The following is a 24,726-nucleotide window of genomic DNA, read 5'->3' on the forward strand; positions in this document are numbered from 1 at the left end:
AGGATGATGAGGGGACTGGAAGCTAAAACGTATGAAGAATGGTTGCAGGAACTGGGCCTGGCTAGTCTAGTGAAGAGCAGGACCAGGGGAGACATGATTGCAGCCTTCTAATATTTGAGGGGATGCCACAGAGAGGAGGGGGTCAAGCTGTTTTCCAAGGCACCTGAAGGCCAGACAAGGAATAATGGATGGAAACTGACAAGGAGAGATTCCGAACCTGGAAATAAGGAGACATTTTCTGACAGTGAGAACAATCCACCTATGGAACAGAAGTTGCCTTCAGAGGTTGTGGGAGCTTCATCACTGGAAGCTTTCAAGAAGAGACTGGACTGGCATCTGTCAGAAATGGTGTAGGGCAGGGGTGAAATGCTCTCGGACCGGCTCGCGCGATCTGGTAGCGATGGCGGCTGCTAGTTCGGAGGATTGGTAGCAAAAATCCCTGGCCCCGCCCCCCGGCCACTGCTGAGTCGCACCATCTGCAGAGGTTTTTTTTTTACTTTTAAAAGCCAGTTTTGCTTCAGCCGAAATGCCTTTGAGGATCCTGCTCCTTCAGCTGAGATCGGCAGAGACTTTAAACTTAAAAAAAAATTAAAGTCTCCTCTGGCGATCTCACTTGAGTTCCTCATCAGCAGAACCTTACTTGTACTCTTACTTGTAGAAAACATGTTTTCTACAAGTAAGAGTAGAGATTCTAAGGCACTTACCTGATTACTGATGAACGCATGGCTCTTTTTCCAGCCCCAAAGCAGTTTCACTTTCAGCCAGACAGAATCAATCGCTCAGATAATCTATTTCCTCGGTGATCAACTGGCTGGCTTTGCTGGCTGAGGAACTCTGGGATTTGAAGTCCACAATAAAATAAAATAAAATATTTGTGCAGCTCTCTGAGATTTGGTGTGTTTCTGTAGTGTTTCACTCTTACTACACAAACACACAAAATCTCAGAAAGCTGTATGTGGCATTTTGTGTGTGTGTGTTGTGTCAGTTGTGTATGTGTAAAGTGTGAAAGTTGGTTTTTGGTACCTCTTATTTATACTTTGTTAATTATTTTTATTATTTATTTATTGTTATTGGCCACGCCCACCCAATCATCTGACCACCAAGCCACGCCCACCAATTAAGCCACACCCACAGAACTGGTAGGGAAAATTTTTAGATTTCACCCCTGGTGTAGGGTCTCCTGCTTGGATGGGGGTTGGGCTAGTTGACCTACAAGGTCCCTTCCAATTCTGTTAATCTGTAATCTGTAAATGTTCCCATCTCTCTGCGTAGTTGCTAAAAGTTGACATTGACTTGATGATACATCCCAATTGGTATAAATAATGCAGATATTCTGCACCATTCCTTGTGTTTGTTTTTAGCAATTTGATCTATCGGCTGCAAGAGAGGAAGTTCGTTGATCTAATTCCCTTTATTGCGAGGGAAAAGTTTAAAGACGAAACCGTGGGCTTCCCAATTTAGAGGGATTTGTGAGAAAGCAAGGGAACTCATCGGCTGTGCATTTCAAAACCCAGCCAAGCCAGTGGAAAGGAACGAATGGGCACCTAGCAGGGAGTTAAAGAAGCACACATTGTGCATTAGGGACACTTTTGTGCGTTTCAGGAGACCCCAGAGATTCATTGTGTGATCAGGAGTTGCAAGGTTTTAAAGAGGAATGCTGCCTGAGAGGAGAAGCCAAGAGGAAAGGTGTGAGGAGACATAGCAGAAGGAATTTCAGTAGAGCAAAATAAGCATTTGGGGAGGGGTTGTGGGGGGTACGAAAAACTTTGAAGCAGGAAAGCAAATCAGGGGGTCTCCGTGTGGCTCAAAGAAGTCGGCAGCCACAATCATGCAATCAAAGTCCCTGGTTTCTCTGTATGCCACAATGTGTTGTTTAAAAAGGTGGGTGGTGATTGCATTGTTGTGGCCATCGCAACTTGTTTAATCCTTTCCCTGTGGATCTCCCTGGACTCTTAGTGGTTCCAAGGCCAGAAGGCTGAAGCAGTGACTGAACCAATGTCTCTGTACTAGGAACCGAGCCCTCTTCAGAAAGTGGACCAGGGTATCCCGGATTCATAGGTACTGAAAAGGGTCAGGAATGCTCATCTGATATCTTTGGGGGCAGTACCCCACTCTTAATCCCCTTCCTCCTTCTCCCTTTCCTTTCTTTCTCCCCACCCCACCCCTGCCCTTCCTCTTCCTTATCCCCTCTTTCCTTCCTTTTCCTTCCCTCGTTCTCTTCAGGACAGAGGCTGTCTGGTCCCCCTTATCTCTGGCCCTTCCCTGGTAGAATAGCAATAGAAATAGCATTTAGACTTATATAGTGCTTCACAATGCTCTACAGCCCTCTCTAAGTGGTTTACAGAGTTTACAAGCGGTTTACTATTGCCCGCAATAATCTGGGTCCTCATTTCACTGACCTTGGAAGGATGGAAGGCTGAGTCAACCTTGAGCTGATGAGAATCAAACTGCTGGCGGTGGGCAGAATTTGCCTGCAATACTGCATTCTAACCACTGCACACCATGGAAGGAAGGGAGGGAAGAAGAAAAGGAAGAAGAGGAAGGAAGGAAGGAAGGAAAGAAGGAGCAATAGCAATAGCACTTAGACTTATATACTGCTTCACAGTGTTTTACAGTCCCTCTCTAAGTGGTTTTACAGAGTCAGCCTATCGCCCCCAACAATCTGGGTCCTCATTTTACCCACCTCGGAAGGATGGAAGGCTGAGTCAACCTTGAGCCTGGAGAGATTCAAACTGCCAAATTGCAGGCAGCCAGCAGTCAGCAGAAGTAACCTGTAATACTACATTCTAACCATTGCGCAAGAACGGAAGGAAGGAAGGAAGGGGAAAAGGAAGACCAATAGCAATAGCCCTTAGACTTATATGCCACTTCACAGTGCTTTACAGCCCTCTCTAAGTGGTTTAAAGAGTCAGCCTGTTGCCCCCAACAATCTGGGTCCTCGTTTTTCCAACCTCGGAAGGACGGAAGGCTGAGTCAACCTTGAGCCAATGAGAATCGAGGCCTCTTTTCCTCAGCATTCCCTCCTGGCCTTGTTCCCATAACTGCTGCAACAAGCATGACCAACACTGTATCCAAACTTACTTTATTTCTTTGTCTTCTCATATCAAAACACTTTTATCAAGAAAGCAACCTCTCTCTCTCTCTCATCTCATCATCTCTCATTTTATGCATCTCCAACGATCCATCTGTCAAGCTACTGAAGTTCGCAGATGACACAACAGTGATTGGTCTCATTCGAGACAATGATGAATCCACATATAGACAAGAGGTCGAACGACTAGCCTTGTGGTGCAACCAAAACAATCTGGAACTGAACACGCTCAAAACCATAGAAATGGTGGTAGACTTTAGGAGAAACCCTTCCATACTTCCACCTCTCACAATACTAGACAACATAGTATCAACAGGAGAAACCTTTAAATTTCTAGGTTCTATCATATCGCAAGATCTAAAAAGGACAGCTAACATCAAAAACATCAAAAAAGGACAACAAAGAATGTTCTTTCTGCGCCAACTCAGTAAGCTCAAACTGCCCAAGGAGCTGCTGATTCAGTTCTACAGAGGAATTATTGAGTCTGTCATTTGCACCTCTATAACTGTCTGGTTCGGTTCTGCAACCCAGCAAGAAAGACACAGACTTCAGAGGATAATTAGAACTGCAGAAAAAATAATTGCTACCAACCTGCCTTCCATTGAGGACCTGTATACTGCACGAATCAAGAAGAGGGCCATGAAAATATTTACAGATTCCTCACATCCAGGACATAAACTGTTTCAACTCCTAGCCTCAAAACGACACTATAGAGCACTGCACACCAGAACAACTAGGCACAAGAACAGTTTTTTCCCAAAGGCCATCACTCTGCTAAACAAATAATTCCCTCAACACTGTCAAACTATTGACTAAATCTGCACTACTATTAATCTTCTCATCGTTCCCATCACCAATCTCTTTCCACTTATGACTGTATGACTATAACTTGTTGCTGGCAATCCTTATGATTTATATTGATATATTGACCATCATTTGTGTTGTAAATGTTGTACCTTGATGAAGGTCTCTTTTCTTTTATGTACACTGAGAGCATATGCACCAAGACAAATTCCTTGTGCGTCCAATCACACTTGGCCAATAAAAAATTCTATTCTATTCTATTCTATTCTATAAAGGTGTCCTGGAGATGCCTCATGCCTGTTTCTCTCCCTCTCCTCTCTCTCTCATAATGCATCTCTCTCTCTCTCTCTCTCTCTCTCTCTCTCTCACACACACACACACACACACACACACACACACACACACACACACTGATGTTAGATCTTTTAAATCCGTCCCTTCCTTGGCAGTAACAAGACTCCCTAATGAACTGGCTTTTCTGTATTTGTCTTTCTGCTCTTAGCCAAACCCCACTGCAGGCTTCATCGCCACTTGGCTACCCTCTGAGCCAAAGGTCCTTATTCCCCACCATGAGACCCCACTTTCTCTGGGCTTCTTGCATTAGTTGCTGTGCTGTTATTAACTATGCTAATTAAATTAGCATCCCTATGTTAGGCTTTAGGCTGCTAACTATTTTAAGAACATTGCCAGCTCTAACTGCTAACTATGTCAGATGTCGGTATTAGTGGGCTGATTTGTAATAATTGCTTATTAATCATGCTTTCATTTTTGGACCTTCTTCATTGGCCTCACCTCGCATTAGAGGAAAGGCCGAGCCAGGTCCTGGGAGAAAACACGGAAGCAGCAGATCCTCAGCTGTGCCAGCTGGTACACAGAACCAAACGGTTATTCTAAATAAGAGAGATTTGCACTGTTGGGAGGGTGTCCATTTTCTGAGAGAAAAAGAAAGCTCTTTCACAGTAATGTCAGCTGCCTATCTTCGCTTTCGTTGAAGCTTGCTAGCAACTGCCGTAACCTGGGCGAGGGGGCAATCAGGAGGGTGTTGGAAGAAAAATCCAGGTCCAGTTCCAAGCTTGGAATAAAATGGAGGCTGCTTAAGAAAGAAAATTCATCGATGAGCAGAAACTTAGCAGCTGGTTGTCCTGTTTTCTTGATTCTGGTCTCCTTACTCTGGTTCAGGTGGAGAATTGTGTGGGTTTGGGCAGGCCTAGAGCTCCCCCAAGTCACCCCCTGGTCAAGCTATCCTGGGCCGGGATAGCTCAGGCAATAGAGAAGCCTGTTATTAAGAACACAAAGCCTGCAATTACTGCAGTTTTGAGCCCGACCCAAGGTTGACTCAGCCTTCCATCCTTTATAAGGTAGGTAAAATGAGGACCCAGATTGTTGGGGGTGCAATAAGTTGACTTTGTAAAAAATATACAAATAGAATGAGACTATTGCCTTATACATTGTAAGCCGCCCTGAGTCTTCGGAGAAGGGCGGGGTATAAATGTAAAAAAAAAAAAAAAAAAGCAGAGTCATCATCCTCATCCTCATTCTAGCCATTTAAAACCAAGGACTATAACTCAGCAACTACAGCCAGCCAATCATCACACAACCCAAAATCAGACCAGGACTCAGAAAGGCTAATCCTCCCCCAGACAAGCACAGGGGTCTCCAACCTTGGTCCCTTTAAGACTTGTGGACTTCAACTCCCAGAGTCCCTCAGCCAGCAAAGCTGGCTGAGGAACTCTGGGAGTTGAAGTCCACAAGTCTTAAAGGGACCAAGGTTGGAGACCCCTGCTCCAAAGCATACTGAAGATGTCTCCCCAAATGGGGATGAAACGTTCACAACCAAATTGCCCAGCTCGGAGCTCAAACCAACACCATAGCTACCAACTCGAGCTACTAATATTCAAAGACATTTCATTCTAGCCATTGTCTATCCACTGCAGGATGAAGGTCTCTTCTGCATGTTTCCAACCGATCCGGTTCTCAGCTTTCTTTTGCCAATTGGGCTCGCCATACTTGCAGTCACTTTCTTATCACGCCATCTTGTTTTAGGTCTCTTTCACGGACACTTTTGCCCGAGTGGGATCCATTCTATGACTGCCTTGGTCCACCTGCCCTCAGTTCTTCTTGCTATGCGACCAGCCCATTTCCGTTTCCACTCTCTTGATGGCATCGTATCCTTTTGTTTGTTCTCTAATCCTTTTGCAGGTCTTTCTGTCTTATCTTGTGATGCCGAGCGTGGATCTTTCCACGGCTCGTAGCTTTTGTATCGATTGTGAGGTCAGTGTCCATGTTTCCCTGGTCCAGGTAGCACACATGCATACGTCTGGCTAGTACTTTGAAGAAATTCTGCAGAAACCGGTTTTGGTTTTCAAACTTACTTTCAGCCTGTTTGAGAAGCCTTTTCATTGTCTTGATGGATGGGAAGATTGCTTTATCGTTGAGAACGAGCATTATAAATGTTTATTTATTAATCATTTTAATTTATATGGCTACTTATCTCAAATTCATGACTCTGAGCAACTACCAATGTCAAAAAAAAAAAAAATCCCAGCCACAAAACAAAACAAAACAGCAGACACGAAAACAGAAGCTGCAGTAAGACCCCCCCAATAACATAAATCAATGCCTGGGCTCAGCCCACCTTCTGCTCCCCAGGCCTGGTGAGAGAAGCCAGCTTTTAATGCCTTACCAAAGGGTTGGGGCCAATCTAAAGTGGAGGGGGCATAATGATAGGAGGGGGGCATGTGCATCCCTGAACCCAGAGGATCATCTTCCCATCTTCCAGTTTCCGTTGCTCCTGCGCACGTGAAGACCAGCTGGATCCCAGAAGAGCAACGGGCAACGGGTTGCATGCCCGGAGGGATGACTCTGCGTGCCACTTCCGGGTTGCGTGCCATAGGTTCGCCATCATGGGGCTAGTCATTCATAATTCCCTCAGCCATTCATTGTATGGTTTCGCCTCCAGTCCCCTCTTCATCTTTGTTGCTCTTCTCTGCACTGTTTCTGCAGAGTGCAGAGCAGAGCATCTGTTTTGCATCATGCTGACCACAACCGGATGCAGTATTCTAAGGGTGGCCTCATTAGTGTGGCTTTTATATCAGAATGCACATTCTTAAATCGGGTTATATTTTTTCAGTTTTGAGTCCCAGTCTTCAGAGATCATTTTACAAGCAGCATTCTTCTAATTGTATTGCTATTTTTTACATGACCTTTATAGTAGCAAGGTAGCATTGCCTCTGAATACATGCAGTAGGTAGCATTCTCCCCACTTGCTGAGCATTTTAAATATATAAAATGTATTTGCTGCAGTCTAAATCCACTCAGGGGTATAGATACAGATTAACAGAGTTGAAAAGGACCTTATAGGTCATCTAGACCAAGCAGGAGACCCTACACCATTTCTGACAATGGCAGTCCAATCACTTCTTGAAAGCCTCCAGAGATGAGGCTCCTACAACTTCCGATGGCAACTTGTATTCCATTGGTTGATTGCTTTCATTGTCAGATAATTCCTCCTTAGTTCCAGGTTGAATCTCTCTTGATTTGTTTGCTTCCATTGTTCCTTGTCGGGCCTTCTGATGCCTTGGAGAATAGCTTGCCTCCCTTCTCTTTGTGGCAGCCCCTCAAGTATTGGAAGACTGCTATTCTGTCTCCCCTGGACCTTCTCTTCACTAGACTAGCCGTGCCCAGTTCCTGAAAACTGTTCATTGTATGTTTTAGTCTCCAGTCCCCTGACCACGGGGATGCTACAATGATCATAAATGTGAAAAAGTAATTGAAAAGAAAGTAAAAATTGGGATTGCTCGAATACCACTTTGGAAAATACTTAGTTGAAAATGAATATAACAATAGAGAGAGAATGGAGAGGGATAAGGAGAAAGAGGAGAGAAGAGTGGAAGGAGAGAGAGGGAAAGAAGAAAGGGAAAAGGAGAGGAAGAAAGTAGGAGAGAAGGTTAGATGGGAGGAAGAAGGGAGGCATGAGTGGAAAGGAAGGGGAAGTAGAGAAGGAGAAGGAGAAGGAGAGGAGGAAAGAAGAAAGTAGAAGAGTAGATGAAAGAAGGGAGGGAAAGGAAAAAGAGGAGAGGGAGAAGAAGAATTGTTGTAAAACAAGGGAGATGAAATGGTAGAAGAGCAACCCCAAATACACTTAAATTGTTTAGGATGAAGATTGTATTAGTATGAAAGCTAAAAGAAAATATGTATGTTAGATAAGTGTGAAAAATGGTCCTAAGTCACTTTTTCAGCACTGAGTCTGAACCTGCTTTCCCGAACCTTCACTTGATCTTTGTGTGAATAAGGGAAGGGCCCACCTGACACATTTACTCAAGTGGGTTTTCAGAACTGAGCCTCGCTTGTGTCATCATTGCCTTGGTAACGGATCTTCCTTCTGTCCCTCAAGGCCATTCCCTATTTCCACACCGCATAGAGATTTTGCATGAGGACAATTCTGGGATTCCCATTTTTCTAAGCACATTTCACAGCTTGAATTGATCAGCACAATAACCACTTCATTGGTTTCTATGCGCCGTGGTGGGACAGTGCTTCGAATGCAATACTGCAGGCTATTTCTGCTGACTGCTGGCTGTAGTTCGGCAGTTCACTTCTCAACAGCTCAAGGCTGACTCAGCCTTCCATCCTTCTGAGGTGGGTAAAATGAGGACCCAGATTGTTGGGGGCAAAAAGCTGACTCTGTGAACCACTTAAAGAGGGCTGTAAAGCTCTGTGAAGCGGTATATAAGTCTAGTGCTATTGCCCTTCCTTCCTTCCTTCCTTCCTTCCTTCCTTCCTTCCTTCCTTCCTTCCTTCCTTCCTTCCTTCCTTCCTTCCCTCCCTCCTTCCTTCCTTCTATCCATGGTGGTGCTGAGATTAGAACACAGCCTTGTAGGCTGATTCTGTCCACAGCCAGGAGTTCCATTCTCACTGGCTCGAGGTTGACTCAGCCTTCCATCCTTCCGAGGTGGGTAAAATGAGGACCCAGATTGTTGGGGGCAAGAAGCTTACTCTGTGAACCATTTAAAGAGGGCATATAAGTCTAGTGCTATTGCCCTTCCTTCCTTCCTTCCTTCCTTCCTTCCTTCCTTCCTTCCTTCCTTCCTTCCCTCCCTCCCTCCTTCCTTCCTTCTATCCATGGTGGTGCTGAGATTAGAACACAGCCTTGCAGGCTGATTTTGTCCACAGCCAGGAGTTCCATTCTCACTGGCTCGAGGTTGACTCAGCCTTCCATCCTTCCGAGGTGGGTAAAATGAGGACCCAGATTGTTGGGGGCAAGAAGCTGACTCTGTGAACCATTTAAAGAGGGCTGTAAAGCTCTGTGAAGCGGTATATAAGTCTAGTGCTATTGCCCTTCCTTCCTTCCTTCCTTCCTTCCTTCCTTCCTTCCTTCCTTCCTTCCTTCCTTCCTTCCTTCCTTCCTTCCTTCCCTCCTTCCTTCCTTCCTTCTATCCATGGTGGTGCTGAGATTAGAACACAGCATTGCAGGCTGATTCTGTCCACAGCCAGGAGTTCCATTCTCACTGGCTCGAGGTTGACTCAGCCTTCCATCCTTCCAAGGTAGATAAAATGAGGACCCAGATTGTTGGGGGCAACAGGCTGATTCTGTAAACCCCCTAGAGAGGACTATAAAGCACTGTGAAGTAGATCTTTTTTGCCCATTAAGAAAGTTTGGCAATCTTATCTACAAAACAAAAGACCTTTAGCTCCAGGGTGATGGGACATGACCCCCCAGGATATATAATAGGATTAACCCACAACCATTTAGCAGCAGAGCTCACTACATTGCACAATCTCCTAAGGAGATTGCATCAACCTCCGAACTTCAACCAAACTTGGCTCAGACAACCAGAGCCAGCTATGACCCCTACATAACCCCTATAACAGCCAATAGAATACATGATCTTACACAGGAATAGGAAGCTCAAGTTCAAAGCCCAAGAGAAGGTATAAAAAAACCTTCCACTCTCAACTCCATGTGGTCAGCTGCACCAGAGAACCATGTGCTTATGTTTTGTTCATCATTAAACCATCTTTCCAATCACTCTCCATGTTTCCAGTGTCTTTCTCCGGCTTGGAATTGAACCCGATGGAGATTTCTTCCAACAATATAACCAGTGGAGTTGCAGAGCGCGCTCCAGGTGCGCCCCCTGAGCTCAGAAGAGCTTTTGGCCTTCAGACCCAAATCTGAATCCAAATGAGCTGCATGGTTGCTTGGGCATCACCGCCAGTCCCAGCACAAGCAGACGGATTGTGCCAGGTTACACACTTCTACAAAGCAGCTGAATGCCACGGGATGCATCTGTATATACAGCCTACTACATTATATTTGAAGAACCACGAAGCAGAACCCGCTCTCTTTTATTTTTAGAAATGTGGTTTTAGAAAAAACGAAGTCATTGCTTATATTCAAGGTAAAAGGGAAATGGCTCGCAGAAGTTCAGCCTCGATTCGAGGGAGATCATGGAGAAATAAGCTGGTTTTTGGCGACTGTAAAGAAGACATTGAAGGTCCCTTCCAACTCTGTTATTTTGTATTCCATATTCCTTCTTCCAGAAAGCTTTCCCAATGTTGCCTTTAGCTCCCAAATTCCTTGGCAGCTTCCCATCCAGGTTTTAACCAGACCAGTCACTGATAGCTTCAGCCCCAAAGCTGTTCCTCCAGGTACACCCACCTGTCTAATTCCCACAATTTGCAAGGCCCTTACGATGATGATGGTGATGATGATAATGGCATTAAATGTAGCCAGAAAGGAATAAAAACCAGGCCGTATCCATTCGTAGGGAAAGGGAATATGGGGAGGGGGTGTTCCATAGTCTGATTTCTCTTGCCCCTGAGTAGAACTGAACCCCCATGGAGAGCCACAGTGATAACCATAACAAAACACTTCATTGCTCCATGGGGCAGATTAGCAGAATAATGAGGCTAATAAGAATGGCCCTGCTGTGCCTGGCAAATATCTCTGAATAAATCTCTGAATGTTTTTGGCACTTCTAAATCTATTTTATCTGAAACTGGCTCCCCACCCCACCCCCGGAATATGGTGAGCAGGTGAGGGGGAGGGAAGCCACCCGTGTAAAAGCCTGAAGCCAAGTCGGATTCCATGGATCCACAGAAAACAAACGAGGAAGAAACCGGCTCCAGTAAGGCAGAGGGTCCCGTGCTGTCGATATTCACCTCATGTGTCAATACATCTGGAGGGGGATTGCAAGACGTGTCAATAAATATTTCTTCTTCTGGCTGGCAAACAAGTTCAAGGGCCAGAACGGAGCTCCTGGAGAAGACGAGGGCAGAGTAATTGGTCCCTAGCCTTAGGAAGCTTCTCCAGCCAGCTCCGTTCCTGATGATGGCTGGGGTGAGTAACTTGACTCTACCTCAGGCAGAGGGTTAGACTATAAGACCTCCAAGCAAGGTACAGATAGGTACTGATTAACAGAGTTGGAAGGGACCTTGTAGGTCATCTAGTCCAGCCCAAGAAGACCCTACACCAGTGGTTCTCAACCTTTATAGTGCTGCGACCCCTTTAATACAATTCCCCAAGATGTGGCGACCCCCAACCGTAAAATAATTTTCGTTTTGAATTTATCGCACCTGAAGCCGTATTGGCTAGCGATCTGAACTGCTTGCGATTGCCTTGAGGACGGAGGCATTAAAGCGAAGACTCCTCCCCTATTTATTTTATTTTATTTTATTTATTAAATTTTTATACCGCCCTTCTCCCGAAGGACTCAGGGCGGTGTACAGCCAAAGTAAAAACAAAGATATATACAGTTTAAAACAACAATTAAAAAGAGCAAATTTTAAAGGCCGATTATTAAAATTTAAATTAAAAAGTTAAAAAATATTAAAACCCCAATTAAAATACATCACTAAATTATGCCAGTCCCGCTTTAATGAATAAATATGTTTTGAGCTCACGACGGAAGGTCCGAAGATCGGGCACTTGACGCAGACCGGGGGGAAGTTCATTCCAGAGCCACTGCCCACACAGAAGGCCCTACTCCTGGGGGCCGCCAGCCGACACTGTTTGGCGGACGGCACCCTGAGGAGACCCTCTCTGTGCGAGCGTACGGGTCGGTGGGAGGCAAAAGGTAACAGCAGGCGGTCTCGTAAGTACCCGGGTCCTAAGCCATGGGGCGCTTTAAAGATAGTTACCAAAATCTTGAAGCGCACCCGAAAGACCACAGGAAGCCAGTGCAAGCTACGGAGCAGCGATGTCACGTGGGAGCCACGAGCGGCTCCCGTTACTACTCGCGCAGCCGCATTCTGGACTAACTGCAGCCTCCGGGTGCACCTCAAGGCAGCCCCTTTTAGAGAGCATTGCAATAATCCAGCCTAGACGTAACCAGAGCGTGAGTGACCGTGCATAAGGCATCCCGATCAAGGAAGGGACGCAACTGGCGAACCAGGCGAACCTGGTAAAAGGCCCTCCTGGCGACGGCCGCCAGGTGTTCATCAAAAGACAGCCGTCCGTCCAGGAGGACACCCAAGTTGCGAACCGCCTCCTTTGGGGCCACTAACTCGCCCCCAACAGTCAGCTGCGGATGCAGCTGACTGTACCGGGATGCCGGCATCCACAGCCACTCCGTCTTGGAGGGATTGAGCTTGAGTCTGTTTCTCCCCATCCCCTATTAAGTTGATCGCGCCTGAAACCAGATTAGGCTAGCGATTGGGAGTGATTGCAGCTGGCTTGAGAGGGAGACATCAGAGCAAAGATTTCTCTTTTTTAATTCATCGCGCCTGAAGCCGAATTCGGCTAGCGATTTGAAGAGCCTGCAGCTGGCTTGTGAAGTCAACCATTGGAGCGAGATTCTTCAACTCGCAAGTACATTTCCCATATTTCCAATGGTCTTAGGCGACCCCTGGAAAATCGTCATTCGACCCCCAACAGGGTCCCGACCCACAGGTTGAGAACCGCTGCCCTACACCATTTCTGACAAATGGCAGTCTAGTCACTTCTTAAAAGCTTCCAGTGATGAAGCTCCCACAACTTCTGAAGGCAACTACAGAGGAAAATGTAATAAAAAAATATTAGAATGTGCAGAAATGGAGAGACTAACACTTAAAATTAAGGAGACGGAAGAAATTGACTACTTTTTAAAATGGGATTTATTTTATCAATGGCTAACTAGCAGAAACAGAAGTTAGAAATTTAAAAGCATAAGAGAATGATTAATTACATAAGGAAGGTTCACTAAAATGGATATGTAAATACTATTATTATGTGATCATTATTAATGTTATGAACATTATTATTATCATGATTATTATTTCTTAAAATTAACTGTACTCAGACAACACACTATTTATGTAGACATTGAATTTTTTATGTTTAATAAAAACTTTTTTTAAAAAAAAAGAATGAATAGAATAGAATGAATGAATGAGTTGGAAGGGACCTTGGAGGTCGTCTAGTCCAGCCCCCTGCTCAAGCAGGAGAATCTATACTATTTCAGATAAGTGACTGTATAGACTTTTCTTAAAAACCTCGAGTGATGGAGCACCCATGATTTCTGGTGGCAAGCTGTTCCACTGGTTAATTGTCCTCACTGTGAAGAAGTTTCTCCTTAATTCCAGGTTATGCGTCTCACGAAATACGCTGCTCCCTACGTCTTCAGCCTCAGGAGGGAATGCTGCCCCAGGCTGCTTCTGACTGGGAAGGGCAGGCAGCCTGAGAACCTGGGAAGAAGTCTGGAGGGGGAAAACCCAACATATATATTTTTTAATTTACATTTATATCCCGCCTGTTGTGTCTTGTCCGCTCTCACCGCAGCCGGGGTCTGCTTATCTACTCCCGAACACGGAGGAATGTATGCCTCCCGGCCCCAGTTCTGGCTCCATGCCCAAGCAGGCTGCAGAAGAGGGAGCATCCCCCGGCCCCAGCCCTGGCTCCATGCCCAAGCAGGCTGCAGAGGAGGGAGCATCCCCCGGCCCCAGCCCTGGCTCCATGCCCAAGCAGGCTGCAGAGGAGGGAGCATTCCCCGGCCCCAGCCCTGGCTCCATGCCCAAGCAGGCTGCAGAGGAGGGAGCACCCCCCGGCCCCAGCCCTGGCTCCATGCCCAGGCAAACGGAGCAGCTAGACCCCTCCCCCTCCTCCACAGCATGTGAGCCTGAGGAAAGTTTATTTCCAACAGCTGCTGATTGGAGTGACCCTCGCATCAGAAGACTGGATAGGCGGAGGCAACAGAAGGAAGGGAGGGGCAGGCCTTAATGAGTGCTGAGTCATGGAGCCACACCCCATGGCCTATATAAAGGATCTGCTTTCTGGCAGTCTCTGAGTCAGGCAAAGTCTAAACATATCTTGCTGAAGTCACTTTCTGGTCTCCTGCCTGCCCTGAGGACTTTGCTAGGACTTTGGGCAGAGCTGCAGAGGCAAGCCTGATTCGGATTTCCCTGACCCGGCCGTCAGCGGAGGAGTGGGACACGACACCGCCCTTCTCCGAAGACTCAGGGCGGCTTACAGTGTGTAAGGCAATATTCATCATCACTCCTGCTTAGCACCCCCCAATGGACCACAGATAGTCCTCGCTTATCAGTTGTCCTGTTTAGCGACTATTCAAACTTATCACAGTGCTGAAAAAGTAGTTTGAACTTATTAATTTATTTATTTATTTATTCGCGCAGGACTGGCGTAGAATTTTAGACATTTTATTCGTTTTTTTAATCTTATTTAGGGGTTTTATTGTTTTAAATATATTTTAATCTGGGCCAAATTTAATAAGTTTTTTAATTATTGTTTTATCTTGTATTTATTCATTGTTGTTTTGTTTTATCTGGCTGTGAACCGCCCTGAGTCCTTCGGGAGAAGGGCGGTATAAAAATCTAATTAAATAAATAAATAAATAAATAAACAAACTTACAAAGGTTGCACCATCCCTCAGGGTCACATGACTGAAGTCAAGAGCTTGTCAACTGGCACACCTTAAGTAGGCACAGACATACAACTTGCGTATATAACTGTTCATTTTCTAGGTTGTGGTGGCTCTTTTGTGTGTCCTTGTTCTGTAACTAATTTAACAGATTTAACAGATTAACCGAGTTGGAAGGGATCCTGTAGGTCATCTAGTCCAACCCTCTGCCTAAGCAGGAGACCCTACACCATTCCTGACAGATGGCCGTCCAGTCTCTTCTTGAAAGCCTCCAGTGATGAAGCTCCCACAACTTCTGAAGGCAACTTCTGTTCCATTGTTTGATAATTCTCACTGTCAGGAAATTTCTCCTTATTTCCAGATTGAATCTCTCCTTGCTTAGTCTCCATCCGTTGTTTCTTGTCCTGCCTTCAGGTGCTTTGGAGAATAGCCTGACTCCCTCTTCTTTGGGGCAGCCCCTCAAATAATGGAAGACTGCTATCATATCCCTCCTAGTCCTCCTTTTCATTTAACTAAGAGAACAGAATAACAGAGTTGGAAGGGACCTTGGAGGTAATCTAGTCCAATCCCCGTCCAAGCAGGAGATCCTATACCAATTCTGACAAATTCCAATCTCTTCTTGAAAGTCTCAAGTGATGAAGCTCCCACAACTTCCGAAGGCAACTTCTGTTCCATTGGTTGATTGTTCTCACTGTCAGAAAATGTATCCTTATTTCCAGGTTGAATCTTTCCTTGGTCAGTTTCCATCCATTATTCCTTCTCTGGCCTTCAGGTGCTTTGGAAAAAAGCTTGACCCCCGTCTCTCTGTGGCAGCCCCTCAGATATTGGAAGGCTGCTATCCTGTCTCCCCCGGTCCTTCTCTTCACTAGACTAGCCAGGCCCAGTTCCTGCAACCATTCATCATATGTTTTAGTCTCCAGACCTTTGATCATCTTTGATAGATTCAGATTAACAGAGTTGGAAGGGGCCCTATAGGTCATCTAGACCAACCTCCCACCCAAGCAGGAGACCCTACACCATAAATGGCAGTCAAATCTCTTCTTGAAAGCTTCCGGTGATGAAGCTCCCACAACTTCCGAAGGCAACTTCTGTTCCATTGGTTGATTGTTCTCACTGTCAGGAAATTCCTCCTTATTTACAGGTTGAATCTCTCCTTGATGAGTTTCCATCCATTATTCCTTGTCGGGCCTTCAGGTGCTTTGGGAAATAGCTTGATCCCCTCCTCTCTGTGGCAGCCCCTCATATTATCATATATCAGTTGTCTTGGAACTGCAGCCTTAAGAAATGGTCTTATTGAAAGTGTTGCTTTTCGGCAAGACCTTGGCAATGCCTCAGGTCAATTGGTAGCAAAAAAAGTCCTTTCATTTTCTGATTTATGTCCAACAAGATATATTTTGGATCTTGTTGGGACACAAATGGAGTTTGAGGCTGAGTCTCATGAATGTTAACATTGTAGAAAACTACTTTAAAAACAGAAGATAGGACATTCTAGAATAGAATAGAATAGAATAGAATTTTTTATTGGCCAAGTGTGATTGGACACACAAGGAATTTGTCTTGGTGCATATGCTCTCAGTGTACATAAAAGAAAAGATATGTTCATCAAGGTACAACATTTACAACACAATTGATGATCAATATATCAATATAAATCATAAGGATTGCCAGCAACAAGTTATAGTCATACAGTCATAAGTGGAAAGAGATTGGTGATGGGAACTATGAAACGATTAATAGTAGTGCAGATTCAGTAAATAGTCTGACAGTGTTGATGGAATTATTTGTTTAGCAGAGTGATGGCCTTCGGGAAAAAACTTCTTGTGTCTAGTTGTTCTGGTGTGCAGTGCTCTATAGCGTCGTTTTGAGGGTAGGAGTTGAAACAGTTTATGTCCAGGATGTGAGGGATCTGCAAATATTTTCACGGCCCTCTTTATTTATTTATTTATTTATTAATCACATTTATATACCGCCCTATCTCCCGAGGGACTCAGGGCGGTTCACAGGCAAGTAAAAGACATATAAATACAGACTAAAACCACAGTTAAAAAACTTATTCTACAAAGCCGAATTAAAAAGCAATATAAATAATAAAAACCATTTAAAACCAATATAAATTTAAAAACTAATCCAGTCCTGCGCAGATGAATAAGTGTGTTTTAAGCTCGCGACGGAAGGTTCGGAGGTCCGGAAGTTGACGGAGTCCTGGGGGAAGTTCGTTCCAGAGGGTGGGAGCCCCCACAGAGAAGGCCCTTCCCCTGGGTGTCGCCAGATGGCACTGCCTAGCTGACGGCACCCTGAGGAGTCCCTCTCTGTGAGAGCGCACGGGTCGTGAGAGGTATTCAGTAGCAGAAGGTGGTCCAGTAAGTAGCCCGGCCCTATGCCATGGCGCGCTTTAAAGATGGTCACCAAAACCTTGAAGCGCACCCGAAGGCCACAGGTAGCCAGTGCAGTCTGCACAGGATAGGTGTCACACGGGAGCCACGAGGGGCTCCCTCTATCTCCCGCGCAGCCGTGTTCTGGACTAACTGAAGCCTCCGGATGCCCCTCAAGGGGAGCCCCATGTAGAGAGCATTGCAGTAATCCAGACGAGACGTCACGAGGGCGTGAGTGACCGTGCATAAGGCATCCCGGTCTAGAAAGGGGCGCAACTGGCGCACCAGGAGAACCTGGTGGAAAGCTCTCCTGGAGACGGCCGCCAAATGATCTTCAAAAGACAGCCGTTCATCCAGGAGGACGCCTAAGTTGCGCACCCTCTCCATCGGGGCCAATGACTTGCCCCCAACAGTCAGCCGTGGACTCAGCTGACTGTACCGGGATGCCGGCATCCACAGCCACTCTGTCTTGGAGGGATTGAGCTTGAGCCTGTTTCTCCCCATCCAGACCCGTACGGCTTCCAAACACCGGGACAGCACTTCGATAGCTTCGTTGGGGTGGCCCGGTGTGGGAAAGTACAGCTGGGTGTCATCAGCGTACAGCTGGTACCTCACACCGAAGCCACTGATGATCTCACCCAGCGGCTTCATATAGATGTTGAACAGAAGGCGAGAGATCGACCCTGTGGCACCCACAAGTGAGGCGCCTCGGGGTGACCTCTGCCCCTGTCAACACCGTCTGCGACTGGTCGGAGAGATAGGAGGAGAACCACCGATAAACAGTGCCTCCCACTCCCAATCCCTCCAACCGGCGCAGCAGGATACCATGGTTGATGGTATCAAAAGCCGCTGAGAGGTCTAATAGGACCTGGGCAGAGGAACAACCCTATCCCTGGCCTCCAGAGATCATCCACCAACGCGACCAAAGCCGTCTCAGTGCTGTAACCGGGCGGAAACCGGACTGGAGCAGGTCTAGATAGACAGTTTCATCCAGGTGCAGGGGAAACTGATATGCCACCATACTCTCTACAACCTTCGCCGCGGCGGGTTGGAGACCGGACGATAATTACCTAAAACAGCCGGGTCCAGGGAAGGCTTCTTGAGGAGGGGCCTCACCACCGCCTCTTTCAAGGCGGCCGGAAAGACTCCCTCCAACAAGGAAGCGCTCGTAATCGCCTGGAGCCAGCCTCGTGTCTCCTCCTGAGACACCAGGAGGGGCACGGGTCCAGTAAACACGTGGTGACATTCAACCTACCCAACAACCTGTCCATGTCCTTGGGAGTCACAGGGTCAAACTCATCCCAGACAATATCACCAAGACCACACTCAGACGCCCCATCTGAATCGCCGCAATTTTGGTCCAGACCGTCCAGAAGCTGAACGATTTTATCGTATAGATAACCGTTAAACTCCTCAACACGTCCCTGCAATGGGTCATCCCGCTCCCCCTGGTGAAGGAGGGAACGGGTCACCCGAAACAGGGCGGCTGGGCGGTTATCTGCCGACGCAATGAGGGAGGAGACGTAGCAACGCCTCGCGTCCCTCAGTGCCACTAGGTAGGTCCTAGTATAGGACCTAACTAGTGTCCGATCAGCCTCTGAACAGCTAGACCTCCAGGAACTCTCTAGGCATCTTCTCCGGCGTTTCATCCCCCTCAGCTCCTCGGAGAACCAAGGAGCCGGTTGGGATCTACACCGGGTCAGAGGCCGCAGAGGCACGACACGGTCTAAAGCCCCAGTCGCAGCCCGTTCCCAGGCTGCGGCTAGTTCCTCTGCCGTGCCGTGATTCTTGATTCGTGCAGTATACAGGTCCTCAATGGAAGGCAGGTTGGTAGCAAATATTTTTTCTGCAGTTCTAATTATCCTCTGAAGTCTGTGTTTTTCTTGTTGGGTTGCAGAACCGAACCAGACAGTTATAGAGGTGCAAATGACAGACTCAATAATTCCTCTGTAGAATTGGATCAGCAGCTCCTTGGGCAGTTTGAGCTTACTGAGTTGGCGCAGAAAGAACATTCTTTGTTGTCCTTTATTAATGATGTTTTTGATGTTAGCTGTCCATTTGAGATCTTGCGATATGATAGAACCCAGAAATTTGAAGGTTTCTACTGTTGATACTGTGTTGTCAAGTATTGTGAGAGGTGGAAGTATGGAAGGGTTTTTCCTAAAGTCTACCACCATTTCTACGGTTTTGAGTGTGTTCAGTTCCAGATTGTTTTGGTTGCACCACAAGGCTAGTCATTCGACCTCTTGTCTATATGCGGATTCGTCATTGTCTCGAATGAGACCAATCACTGTTGTGTCATCTGCGAACTTCAGTAGCTTAACAGATGGATCATTGGAGATGCAGTCATTGGTATACAGAGAGAAGAGAAGTGGGGAGAGCACACAGCCTTGGGGGCCCTGTGCTAATTGTACAGGTATTTGATGTGATCTTGCTTAGCTTCACCTGCTGCTTCCTGTTTGTTAGGAAGCTTGTGATCCACTTACAAGTCTGTTCCGGTACCTGTAGCTGGTTTAGCTTAGTTAGAAGAATGTCTGGAATGATGGTATTGAATGCTGAACTAAAGTCTACAAAAAGGACCCTTGCATAGGTCTTTGGAGACTCAAGATGTTGTAGGATGTAGTGCAGAGCCATATTAACAGCATCATCTGTTGATCTATTTGCTCGGTATGCAAATTGCAAGGGGTCTAAGAGCGGATTCGTGATGGTTTTCAGGTAGGAAAGCACTAGCCTTTCAAAGGTTTTCATGACTACAGATGTTAGAGCAACTGGTCTGTAGTCATTCAGTTCCTTGATGGTGGGCTTCTTCGGCACTGGGATGATGGTAGAGCGTTTGAAGCAAGAAGGAACATAGCACATCTCTAGTGATTTATTGAAAATATGGGTGAAGATGGGGGCCAATTGGTCAGCACAGACTTTTAAGCAAGAAGGAGTTATCTTGTCTGGGCCTGGAGCTTTTCCTGGCTTTTGTCTGTGAAATAGGTCCTGCACTTCCTTTTCTGTGATCACTAGGGGTTGTGAACCCAATGAAATGGGGTCAGTTGTAGGAGGCTTGGCTGTTGTTGGTGTGTCTGAGATGGGGTTGTGGAGATAGGTGGCTGTAGTTTCCTTTCAAACCTGCAGTAAAACTCATTCAGGTCATCTGCCAGTTGTTGATTACCTTCAGCCTGGGAAGGAGGTTTGCCATAGCGGTGATATTTTTAAGAGTTTTCCACATGTTTGCTGGTTCATTTGCTGAAAATTGATTCTTTAGCTTTTCAGAGTAGCTTCTTTTTGCTGCTCTTATCTCCCTTGTTAGTGCATTTCTGGCCTGATTGTACAGCATTTTATCACCTTTTCTGTAGGCTTCCTCTTTGGAATGTCGTAGCTGCTTAAGTTTAGGTGTAAACCAAGGTTTGTTGTTACTGTGTATTCGCAAGTTCCTTGTAGGTACACATAGGTCTTCACAGAAGCTGACATATGATGTTACAGTATCTGTGAGTTCATCCAGGTCTGCAGAGGTATCTTTAAAAATATTCCAATCAGTGCAGTCAAAACATGCCTGTAGCTTTAATTCTGATTCCTCCGTCCAGGTTTTCACTGATTTAATTATTGGTTTTATGGCTTTAAGTCTTTGCCTGTAAGCAGGTACAAGGTGAATCATGCAATGATCAGAGTGTCCTACAGCTGCACGTGGTAAAGACCGATAGGCATCTTTTAGCGTTGTGTAGCAGTGGTCTAGAGTATTCTTGCCTCTGGTGGGACAATTGACATGCTGAAAGTATTTTGGTAGTTCTTTCCTTAAGTTTGCCTTGTTTAGATCTCCCAAAACAATGGCCAGTGAATCAGGGTGTTTGGCTTCAGCCTCCATGATTTGGTCAGCTAGAATTTGTAATGCCTTGTTTACACAGGCTTGTGGTGGGACTTTCTACTGGAAAGTATGGACAGAACCTGGAACGGTTACTTTAAATCAATTATTTTGTAATGATTATTTTAAGGAATTTTCAAGCACTGCAGGTTGATTCCTCTTTGACTAATACTTATCGGAGCAATAAAATCAATTTAAGCACGTTTTGATTCCTCAGATCCAACCAGCTGCCTCAAAGAAGCCCGAGATACTTAATGGATTCTATTTTTGAAATGAAAACATTTGGAAAATATCTTTCATGTTTACATTTCAGTACTTTTCGGATGTTTTATGATGTATGGAATAGTTCCTGATAACAGAACTTCATGGATATAAGTTCTAAAAATGTTATGTTTGATTTTTTGGGGGACTTGAAATTAACCTGTCCACGAACAATGCATTAGAAAGAACGTAGATTTTCTCTAGTGCTGATCTGAAAAAAAAATCTAATTAAATCATATGATCTGGTTATGTCTGCTTGCTTTTGATATGTTTTTGGAAGAATATTGTAATCTATGTAACTAAATATATGGATAAACATATTCTATTTAAAAATATCAATGTTAACTTTGAATTATATTCTAACACTATTGTAAAATCTGATAACTTTTGAGGAATATTGTTTACATCCAGAATGGAGAATAACTAAGAGAATTATATTGAGATATTGGAAAATTACTATTGTCCTGGATAGCAAAGGAAATGTGTAATGTATCCATTTTTGAAAATACCTTTTTTGCTACTAATTAAAAATGATGCATTTCCTTTGTCACAGATTTCACAATGTTTTGCAAGAATAGACCATTTATGCATAATTTGATTCATTGTTAAACAATTAAATGAATACATGTGAGATATTTCAATGATTTGTATCAATTTAGTATGTTAATTCTTAGGGAATTTTTTTCCTTTTTGCCTATTTTACTTTCTTTTAAAAAATGGGGTGTTTTTGTTTTTTGTTTTTGTTTTGTTGATGCAATTTCATGAAAGATTATTTTCCATTCAACCAGAACCAGAATTGTGTTTTTCCATCAAGCAGCTGCTCTCCATGGCTGATTCATGCCCACCTTATCAATGGAGACAGCCAAGTCATTTTGGTTACCACACTATAAAAAAGATGTTGAGACTCTAGAAAGAGTGGAGAGAAGAGCAACCAGGATGATGAGGGGACTGGAGGCTCAAACATACGATGAACAATTGCAGGAACTGGGCATAGTTTGTCTAGTGAAGAGAAGGACCAGAGGAGACAAGATAGCAGCCTTCCAATGTTTGAGGGGCTGCTACAGAGAGGAGGGGATTAAGCTGTTTTCCAAGGCACCTGAAGGCCAGGCAAGGAATAAGGGATGGAAACTGAACAAGAAGAGATTCAACCTGGAAATAAGGAGAAATTTTCTGACAGTGAGAACCATCAACCAATGGAACAGAAGTTGCCTTTGGAAGTTGTGGGAGCTTCATCACTGGAGGCTTTCAAGAAGAGACTGGACTGCCATCTGTCAGGAACGGTGTAGGGTCTCTTGCTTGGGTGGTGAGGTTGGGTGGTGGGGTTGGACACTGTAAGTTGTAATTTTCCATTAATACTATGTTGTACAGTTTATATCAGGTTTATTCTTTGTTCCAATTAGCTAGAGTTAGTATCTTAACATATAGCCACACTACAGCCATGTTTAAATTTGCTTTTCGATTGTATTGCTAACAATTTCCCACAAGACCTTAACTTTTAAGAAAAGGCTTCTCTTTCAGAGACCATGGTTGGCAGGAGAGCATTGAATGCATTGTAGCATTTTTAGCTCTTCTTAAGCCTCTATGTGGAAAGGAAATAGTCAAGCCAACCTTGGCCAGGCTGAGAATGTCTCTGCTTTGATGTTTTTTTCTTCCAGGTGTTTCTTCTACTTTTATGGATATGCTATAATTCTTGTGAAGCATGTAACCGGCAAGGGAATAATGAAGTGAGGGTTGTGTGTGTGAATGCTTAGCAAGCTTGGGTGACAATAAGGGTTTAACTAACTTTAAACATTTAGGTGGGATAGCAGATTATAGGTGGTCAGAAAGCATGTGACCAGACTACGGTGGCGCAGTGGTTAGAGTGCAGTACTGCAGCTATTTCTGCTGCCTGCCGGCTGCCTGCAATTTGGCAGTTCAAATCTCACCAGGCTCAAGGTTGACTCAGCCTTCTGTCCTTCCGAGGTGGGTAAAATGAGGATCCAGATTGTTGGGGGCAAGAAGCTGAACCGCTTAGAGAAGGACTGTAAAACACTGTGAAGCGGTATATAGGTGTAAGTGCTATTGCTATTGCTCTTCCTTTTTCCTTTCCCCTCCCTCCCTCCCTCCCTCCCTTCCCTCCATGGTGCCCAGTGGTTAGAATGAGTATTGCAGGCAAACTCTGCCCACTGCCAGTAGTTCAATTCTGATCGGCTCAAGGTTGACTCAGCCTTCTGTCCTTCCAAGGTGAGTAAAATGAGGACCCAGATTGTTGGGGGTCAAGAGGCTGACTCTGTAAACTGCTTAGAGGGCCGTAAAGCACTGTGAAGCGGCATATAAGTGCTAGTGCTCTTGCTCTTTCCTCCCTCCTTCCCTCCCTTCCATGATGCACAATGGTTAGAATGCAGTATTGCAGGCTAATCCTGCTGAGTTCCAGGAGTTCAATCCTGATCTGCTCAAGGTTGACTGAACCTTCCATCCTTCCTAGGTCAATAAAATGAGGACTCAGATTGTTGGGGACAAGAGGCTGACTTTTTAAACCACTTAAAGAACTGTAAAGCGGAATATAAGTCTAAGTGCTAAGCGCTAGGCCTATCAACTGGGCCTGGGAAGGATGGATGTGGCCAGTGATAGATCTGTATAAAATATGTTGAGATCTGTAACCGGGTCTGGTTTCTCTTGCTTGTATGCTTGGAAATCCACCAGCAAACACGTCCTCCTCCTTCAAAGCCATAGAGAGACTGCTTAGAATTACGACTTGCTTCTACCAGTATCTACTGCTTTCTCTCTGCATTACGAGCATTATTTAAAATGTACTTTTTTTGCCATGTGACAGGAGTTTTCAGAGGGTTCCTGTGAGGAAGGGACTTGACAAGGAAGTTGTTCTAACAAACTGCATCCCTGTTTGGTTTGACGGTTGCAGTGCCTCAGATAGAAAGTCCCTACGAAGAGTGGTGATGACAGTGGAGAAGATTATAGGAAGCTCACTTCCCGTTATTCAGGATACTGCTTATAAGCACTATGGGCTTAGAGTTCAAAGCCCTGCTAAGAGACCCCACAAACCCACTTCATAGTGTGTTTCTATTGCTCCCTTCTGGGAGGAGGTTTTGAAGAACCGTATTTCTAGCAGGGCTACCAGATTCTGTGACAAGTTTGTTCCCTATGCCATCCATCTGGTAAACTCACAAGATTCATTTTTCTCGACATGTACATGTATACATCCAAACTACACTGTGTTGTTTCTCTGTGTCATATATGTGGGTATAAGCAGTGGTGGGATTCAGCCAGTTCGCACCACTTCGGGAGAACCGGTTGTTAACTTTCTGAGCAGTTTGATGAAATGGTTGTTGGAAGAAATCATTAGGGCAGAGAACTGGTTGTTAAATTATTTGAATCCCACCACTGGGTATAAGCATAATTTTGTATGTATGTATGTATGTGTTAAGTTCGGGCAATGAAGAGGCAGGAGACGATACAAGTGACAACAGCTCTGTAGTTTATTGTGATCCCAGCAAAAGCCAA

This window comes from Ahaetulla prasina, chromosome 15, assembly GCF_028640845.1.
Source record: "Ahaetulla prasina isolate Xishuangbanna chromosome 15, ASM2864084v1, whole genome shotgun sequence".
Taxonomy (NCBI): domain Eukaryota; kingdom Metazoa; phylum Chordata; class Lepidosauria; order Squamata; family Colubridae; genus Ahaetulla; species Ahaetulla prasina.